Below are 8,703 nucleotides of genomic sequence, written 5' to 3'. Positions count from 1 at the left end.
CGCATAGCATATCATCATTTCATCATATTGCTTGTTCTTGCACGTGGTTGATTGTATCCTTGTTGCTTGTTTGTCTTGTTTGGGTAGAGCCGGGAGACGAGTTCGCTAACGAGGAGCCCGTTGAGTTTGCTTCTAAGGATCCAGTCAACTCTGACAACTGTGCATGCAAGATGATCATACCCTCGAAATCACTACTATCTTTGCTATGCTAGTTTGCTCGCTCTTTTGCTATGCCATTGCTATGATGCCTACCAATTGCTTGAAAGCCTCCCAAATTGCCATGTCAAACCTCTAACCCACCATTGTCCTAGCAAACCGTTGATTGGCTATGTTACCGCTTTGCTCAGCCCCTCTTATAGCGTTGCTAGTTGCAGGTGAAGATTGGAGGCCGTTCCTTGTTGGAATATTTATTTACTTGTTGGGATATCATTATATTGCTATGTTATCTTAATGCATCTATATACTTGGTAAAGGGTGGAAGGCTTGGCCTCTCGCCTAGTGTTTTGTTCCACTCTTGCCGCCTTAGTTTCCGTCATATCGGTGTTATGTTCCCGGATTTTGCGTTCCTTACGCGGTTGGGTTATAATGGGAACCCCTTGATATTTTGCCTTGATTAAAGCTTTTCCAGCAATGCCCAACCTTGGTTTTACCTTTTTCCACCTAGCCTTTTCTTTCCCTTGGGTTCTGCATACTCAAGGGTCATCATATTTTAACCCCCCCGGGCCAGTGCTCCTCTGAGTGTTGGTCCAAACTAGAGCCCCTTGCAGCGCCACCTCGGGGAAACTTGAGGGCTGGTTTTAGTTGTACGGATTGCTTATCTGAGTGTGCCCTGAGAAAGAGATATGTGCAGCTCCTATCGGGATTTGTCGGCACATTCGGGCGGTGTTGCTGGTCTTGTTTTAACCTGTCGAAGTGTCTTGAATTACTGAGATACCGAGTCTGATCGGAACGTCTTGGGAGGAGGTCTATTCCTTCGTTGACCGTGAGAGCTTGTCATGGGCTAAGTTGGGACTCCCCTGCAGGGATTAAACTTTCGAAAGCCATGCCCGCGGTTATGGGCAGATGGGAATTTGTTAATGTCCGGTTGTAGATAACTTAAACCTTAACTTAATTAAAATGAATCAACTGAGTGTGTTGCCGTGATGGCCTCTTCTCGGCGGAGTCCGGGAAGTGGACACGGTGTTGGAGTAATGTTTGCGCAGGTTGCTCTCTAGTTTCTCGCTCGTGCTTTGCCTCCTCTTCTCGCTCTCTTTTGCGAATAAGTTAGCCACCATACTTGCTAGTCGCTTGCTGCAGCTCCACTCATATTTTACCTTGCCATACCTATAAGCTCAAATAGTCTTGATCGCGACGGTGCGAGATTGCTGAGTCCCTGTGACTCATAGATTACTATTACACCAGATGCATGGCCTGATGATTTCGCTCCGGGAGACGCGTACGAGCTCAAGTGGGAGTTTGACGAAGACTCTCAATGATACTACGTTTCCTTTCCCGATGATCAGTAGTGGTGCCCAGTTGGGGGTGAACGGGACCGTTGTCGCATGTTGGGTTCTCTTTTATTTTGGCGCCGTAGTCGGGCCTTGAGTGTATGGATGATGTAATGTTATTTATGTACTTGATTGACGTGGCGAGTGTAAGCCAACTATGTTATCTCCCCTTTTATTATTATTACATGGGATGTTGTGAAGATTGCCTAACTTGCGACATATGCCTTCAATGCGATTATGTCTCTAAGTCGTGCCTCGACACGTGGGAGCTATAGTCGCATCGAGGGTGTTACAGATTCGACCTACTTGGGGGTGCCTCCTGGCTGCTCCCTCCACCCCACTTATATATATGTGGGAGGGAAGCGCCTAGCACAACCAGAACATTGTTTTAGCCATGTGCGGCGCCCCTCCACCGTTTACACCCGGTCATATTTTCGTAGTGCTTAGGCGATGCCCTACGGAGATAGCTTCACCATCACCATCACCACGACATCGTGCTGCCAGAACTCATCCACTACCTCGTTGTCTTGCTGGATCAAGAAGATGGAGGACGGCATCGAGTTGAACGTGTGCTGAACATGGATGTGTCATACGTTCGGTGCTCAATTGGTTGGAATGCGAAGAAGTTCCACTACATCAACCACGTTGTTAAACGCTTCTGCTTACGGTCTATGTGGGTACATAGACACACTCTCCCCTCTCGTTGCTATGCATCTCCATGGATAGATCTTGCGTGTGCGTAGAATTTTTTTGTTTTCCATGCAAGGTTTCCCTACAGTGGCATCCGAGCCAGGTCTATGCGTAGATGGTATGCACGAATAGAACACAGAGAGTTGTGGGCGATGATAGTCATACTACTTATCACTAATGTCTTATTTTGATTCGATGGTATTGTGGGATGAAGCGGCCCGGACCAAACCTTACATGTCCATGCACATGAGACCGGTTCCACCGACTGACATGCAACTAGTTTTGCATAAAAGGTGGCTGGCGGGTGTCTGTTTCTCCTACTTTAGTTGAATCAAATCTGACTATGGACGATCCTTTAAGAAGGTTAAAACATCAAACTTGATGAATCGTCGTTGTGGTTTTTGCGTAGTTAAGAACGATTCTTGCTAGAAGCCCGTAGCAGCCACGTAAAACTTGCAACAACAAAGTAGAGGACGTCTAACTTGTTTTTGCAGGGCATGTTGTGATGTGATATGGTCAAGATATGATGTGATATATGTTGATGTATGAGATGATCATGTTTTGTAATATCGACAACTGGCAGGAGCCTTAGGATTGTCACTTTATTGTATGAAGTGCAAGCGCCATGTAATTGCTTTACTTTATCACTATGCGTTGGCGATAGTTGTAGAAGCAATAGTTGGCGTGAAGGCCTCGATGCAACAACGCTACGATGGAGATCAAGGTGTCGGCCGGTAACGATGGAGATCATGACGATTCTTTGGAGATGGAGATCAAAAGAACAAGTTGATGATGCCCATATCATGTCACATATTTTGATTGCATGTGACGATTGTCCTTTATGCATCTTATTTTGCTTAGAACGTCGGTAGCATTGTAAGATGATCCCTTCACTAAATTTCAATATAAAAGTTTTCTTCCTGAGTATGCACCATTGCCAAAGTTCGTCGTTTCGAAGCACCACGTGATGATCGGGGGTGATAGACTCTACGTTCACATACAATGGGTGTAAGACAATTTTGCACATGCATAATACTTGGGTTAAACTTGACGAGCCTAGCATGTACAGACATGGTCTCGGAACACTGGAGACCGAAAGGTCAAACATGAGTCATATAGTAGATATGATCAACATAGAGATGTTCACCATTGATGACTACCCCATCTCACGTGATGATCGGACATGGGTTAGTTGATTTGGATCATGTATCACTTAAATAACTTGAGGGACGTTTATTTAAGTGGGAGTTAATTAGTAATTTGATTAATTGAACTTAAATTTATCATGAACTTAGTCTTAATAGCTTTTGCATATTTATATTGTAGATCAATAGCTCGCAATATAGCTCCCCTATTTTTTGATATGTTCCTAGAGAAAACTAAGTTTAAAGATGATAATAGTAATGATGCGGACTAGTCCGTGATCTGAGGATTATCCTCCTTATCGCATAGAAGAATCATGTCCTTGATGCAACGCTAGGAGACAAACCTGTTATAAGAGCAGATGCGGACGTTATGAACGTTTGGCAAGCTCGATACGATGACTACTCGATAGTTTAGTGCGCCATGATTTACGGCTTAGAACCGGGACTTCAAAAATGTTTTGAACGCCATGGAGCATATGAGATGTTCCAAGAGCTGAAAATTGGTATTTCAGGCTCATGCCCGTGTCGAGAGGTATGACACCTCTGACAAGTACTTTGCATACAAGATGGAGGAGAATAGCTCAGCCAGTGAGCATGTGCTCAGAATGTCTGGGTACTACAATCGCTTGAATCAAGTGGGAGTTAATCTTCCAGATAAGATAGTGATTGACAAAGTTCTCTAGTCACTATCACAAAGCTGCTGGAACTTCGTGATGAACTATAATATGCAAGGGATGGCGAAAACGATTCCCGAGCTCTTCGCGATGCTGAAATCAGCGAAGGTAGAAATCAGTAAAAAACATCAAGTATTGATGGTTAATAAGACCACTAGTTTCAAGAAAAAGGGCAAGGGAAAGAAAAAGGAACTTCAAGAAGAATGGCACGCAAGTTGCCACTCCCGTGAAGAAGCCCAAAGCTGGACCCAAGCCTGAAACTGAGTGCTTATACTGCAAAGGAAATGGTCACTGGAAGCGGAACTGCCCCAAATACTTGGCGGATAAGAAGGATAGCAAAGTGAACAAAGGTATATTTGATATACATGTTATTGATGTGTACCTTACTAGTGTTCATAGTAGCCCCTAGGTATTTGATAACGGTTCAGTTGCTTAGATTAGTAACTCGAAACAGGAGTTGCAGAATGAACTGAGACTAGTTAAGTGCGAAGTGATGATGTGTGTTGGAAGTGATTCCAAGGTTGATACGATCACCATCGCACACTCCCTTGACCTTCGGGATTAGTGTTATTTGGTGTTTGCATTGAGCATAAATATGATTAGATCATGCTTATTGCAATACGATTATTCATTTAAGTCAGAGAATAATTATTGTTCTATTTACATGAATAAATCCTTCTATGGTCATATACCCGATGTGAATGGTTTATTGAATCTCGATCATAGTGATACACATATTCATAATATCGATGCCAAAAGATGCAAAGTTGATAATGATAGTGCAACATACTTGTAGCACTGTCGTTTAGGTCATACTGGTGTAAAGCGCATGAAGAAACTCCATACGGATGGAATTTTGGAATCACTTGATTATGAATCATTTGATACTTGTGAACTATGCCTCATGGGAAATATGACTAAAACTCCATTCTCCGGAACAATGGAGCGAGCTAATCACTTATTGGAAATAATACATACCAATGTATGTGGTCCAATGAGTGTTGAGGCACGCGGCGGGCATTGTTATTTTCTGACCTTCACAGATGATTTGAGTAGGTATGTGTATATCTACTTGATGAAACACAAGTTTGAAACATTTGAAAAGTTCAAAGAATTTTCGAGTGAAGTGGAGAACCATCATAACAAGAAAATAAAGTTTCTATGATCTGATCGCGGAGGCGAATATTTGAGTTACGAGTTTGGCCTTCATTTAAAACAATGTGGAATTGTTTCACAACTCACGCCACCTGGAACACCACAGTGTAATGGTGTGTTCCAACGCCGTATCCATACTTTATTAGATATGGTGCGATCTATAATGTCTCTTACCGATCCACCACTATCATTTTGGGGTTATGCATTAGAGACAACCACATTCACATTAAATAGGGCAACGTCTAAATTCATTGAGACGACACCGTATGAACTATGGTTTGGCAAGAAACCTAAGCTATTGTTTCTTAAAGTTTGGGGTTGCGACACTTATGTCAAAAGGCTTCAGCCTGATACGCTCGAACCCAATCAGAGAAAGGCGTCTTCATAGGATACCCTAAGGAAACAATTGGGTACACCTTGTACCACAGATCCGAAGGCAAGATCTTTGTTGCCAAGAATGGAATATTTCTAGAGAAGGAGTTCTCTTGAAAGAAGTGAGTGGGAGGAAAGTAGAAATTGATGAGGTAATTGTACCTTCTCTCAATTTCAAAAGTAGCACATCTGAGAAATCCGTTCTCGTGATGCCTACACCAACTAGAGAGGAAGCTAATGATGATGATCATGAAACTTCAGATCAAGTTACTACTGGACCTCGCAGGTCGAACAGAGCATGTTTCGCACCAGAGTGGTACGGTAATCCTGTCTTGGAAGTCAAGTTACTAGCCCATGGCGAACCTACGAACTATGAAGAAGCTATGATGAGCCTAGATTACGATAAATGGCTCGAGGCCATGAAATTTGAGATAGGATTGATGTGCGAGAACAAAGTGTGGACTTTGGTGGACTTGCCCGATGATTGGCAAGCCATTGAGAATAAATGGATCTTCAAGAAGAAGACAGACGCTGATGGTAATGTCACCATCTACAAAGCTCGACTTGTCACAAAAGGTTTTCGACAAGTTCAAGGGGTTGATTACGATGAGAACATCTCACACGTAGTGATGCTTAAGTCTGTACGAATCATGTTAGCAATTGCCGCATTTTATAATTATGAAATCTGGCAAATGGACGTCAAAACTGCATTCCTTCATGGATTTCTTAAAGGAGAGTTGTATATGATGCAACTAGAAGGTTTTGTCGATCCTAAAGGTGCTAACAAAGTGTGCAAGCTCCAGCGATCCATCTATGGACTGGTGCAAGCATCTCGGAGTTGGAATACATACTTTGATGAGGTGATCAAAACATGTGGTTTTATACAGACTTATGGTGAAGCCTATATTTAGAAAAAAGTGAGCGGGAGCTTTATAGCATTTTTAATGTTATATGTGGATGACATATTGTTGATTGGAAATGATATAGAATTTTTGGATAACATAAAAGGATACTTGAATAAGAATTTTTCAATGAAAGACCTCGGTGAAGCTGCTTACATACTAGGTATCAAGATCTATAGAGATAGATCAAGACACTTGATAAGATTTTCAAATGAGTACATACCTTGACAAGATTTTGAAGGAGTTCAAAATGGACCAGTCAAATAAGGAGTTCTAGCATGTATTGTAAGGTGTGAAGTTGAGTAAGACTCAAAGCCAGACCAAGGTAGAATGAAAGTCATTCCCTATGCCTCAGCCATAGGTTCTATAAAGTTTGCCATGCTGTGTACTAGACCTATTGTGTACCTTGCCATAAGTTTGGCAATGGGGTATAATAGTGATCCAGGAGTAGATGACTGGACAACGGTCAAAATTATACTTAGAGAACTAAGGAAATATTGTCTCGGTTAAGAAGGTGATAAAGAGTTCATCATAAAGAGTTACGTCGATACAAGCTTTGCAACTAATTCGGATGACTATGAATATCAATCTGGATACATATTTAAAGTGGGAGCAATTAGCTAGAGTAGCTCCATGTAGAGCATTGTAGACATAGAAATTTGCAAAATACATACAGATCTGAATGTGACAGACCCGTTGACTAAACTTCTCTCACAAGCAAAACATGATCACACCTTAGTACTCTATGGGTGTTAATCACATGGCAATGTGAACTAGATTATTGACTCTAGTAAACTTTTTGGGTGTTGGTCACATGGCAATGTGAACTATGGGTGTTAATCACATGGCGATGTGAACTAGATTATTGACTCTAGTGCAAGTAAGAGACTGAAGGAACGCCCTAGGCAATAATAAAGTTGTTATTTTATATTTCCTTATTCATGATAATGGTTTATAATTCATGCTAGAATTGTATTGATCAGAAACTTAAATACATGTGTGAATACATAAACAAATATCGTGTCCCTAGTAAGCCTCTACTAGAGTAGCTCGTCGATCAAAGATGGTTAAGGTTTCCTAACCGTAGACATGTGTTGTCATTTGATAACAGGATTGCATCACTAGGAGAATGATGTGATGGATAAGACCCATCCGTTAGCTTAGCATATTGATCATTCAGTTTATTGCTATTGCTTTCTTAATGTCAAATACATATTCCTTCGACTATGAGATTATGCAACTCCCGGATACTGGAGGAATACCTTGTGTGATATCAAACATCACAACATAACTAGGTGATCATAAAGATGCTCTAGAAGTATCTCCGAAGGTGTTTGTTGAGTTGGCATAGATCGAGATTAGGATTTGTCACTCCGAGTATCGGAGAGGTATCTTTGGGCCCTCTCGGTAATACACATCATAAGAAGCCTTGCAAGCAAAGTGACTAATGAGTTAGTTACAAGATGATGTATTATTGAACGAGTAAAGAGACTTGCTGGAAACGAGATTGAACTAGGTATGAAGATACCGATGATCGAATCTCGGGCAAGTAACATACCGATGGACAAAGGGAATTACGTACGTTGTCATAAGGTTCGACCAATAAAGATCTTCATAGAATATGTAGGAGCCAATATGGGCATCCAGGTTCCTCTATTGGTTGTTGACCGGAGAGGTGTCTCGGTCATGTCTACATAGTTCTCGAACCCGTAGGGTCCACACGCTTAACGTTCGTTGACAATATAGTTTTATATGAGTTATATGATTTGTTGACGAATGTTGTTTGGAGTCCTGGATGAGATCACGGACATGACGAGGAGTCTCGAAATGGCCGAGAGGTAAAGATTGATATATGGGACAATAGTATTCGGATGCCGGAAGTGTTTCAGAGTGCACCGGGTACTCATCGGGTCACCGTAAGGGGTTCCAGGCACCCCCGGCAAGTGTATGGGCCTTATGGGCCAAAGGAGGGGACAGACCAGCCCACGAGGGGTCTGGTGCACCCCTTCCCTTGGTTGTCTGGCCCTAGGTTCTTCGATCTATTGATTTGGTTTGGCCAACTATATTGATCTTTCTTGCAATGGGAGAGGTGCTTTGTGATGGGTTCAATCTTGCAGTGTCCTCACCCAGTGACAGTAGGGGTAGTGAGACACGTATCTGTATTGTTGCCATTAAGGATAAAAAGATGGGGGTCTTACCATATTGATTGGATCTATCCCTCTAAATCATGTATCTTGCTTAAGGCGTTACTCCGTTCTTGTTAACTTAATACAGTAGA

This window comes from Triticum dicoccoides, chromosome 3A (genome assembly GCF_002162155.2).
Source record: "Triticum dicoccoides isolate Atlit2015 ecotype Zavitan chromosome 3A, WEW_v2.0, whole genome shotgun sequence".
Lineage (NCBI taxonomy): Eukaryota > Viridiplantae > Streptophyta > Magnoliopsida > Poales > Poaceae > Triticum > Triticum dicoccoides.
Note: the sequence above shows the minus strand (reverse complement) of the source record.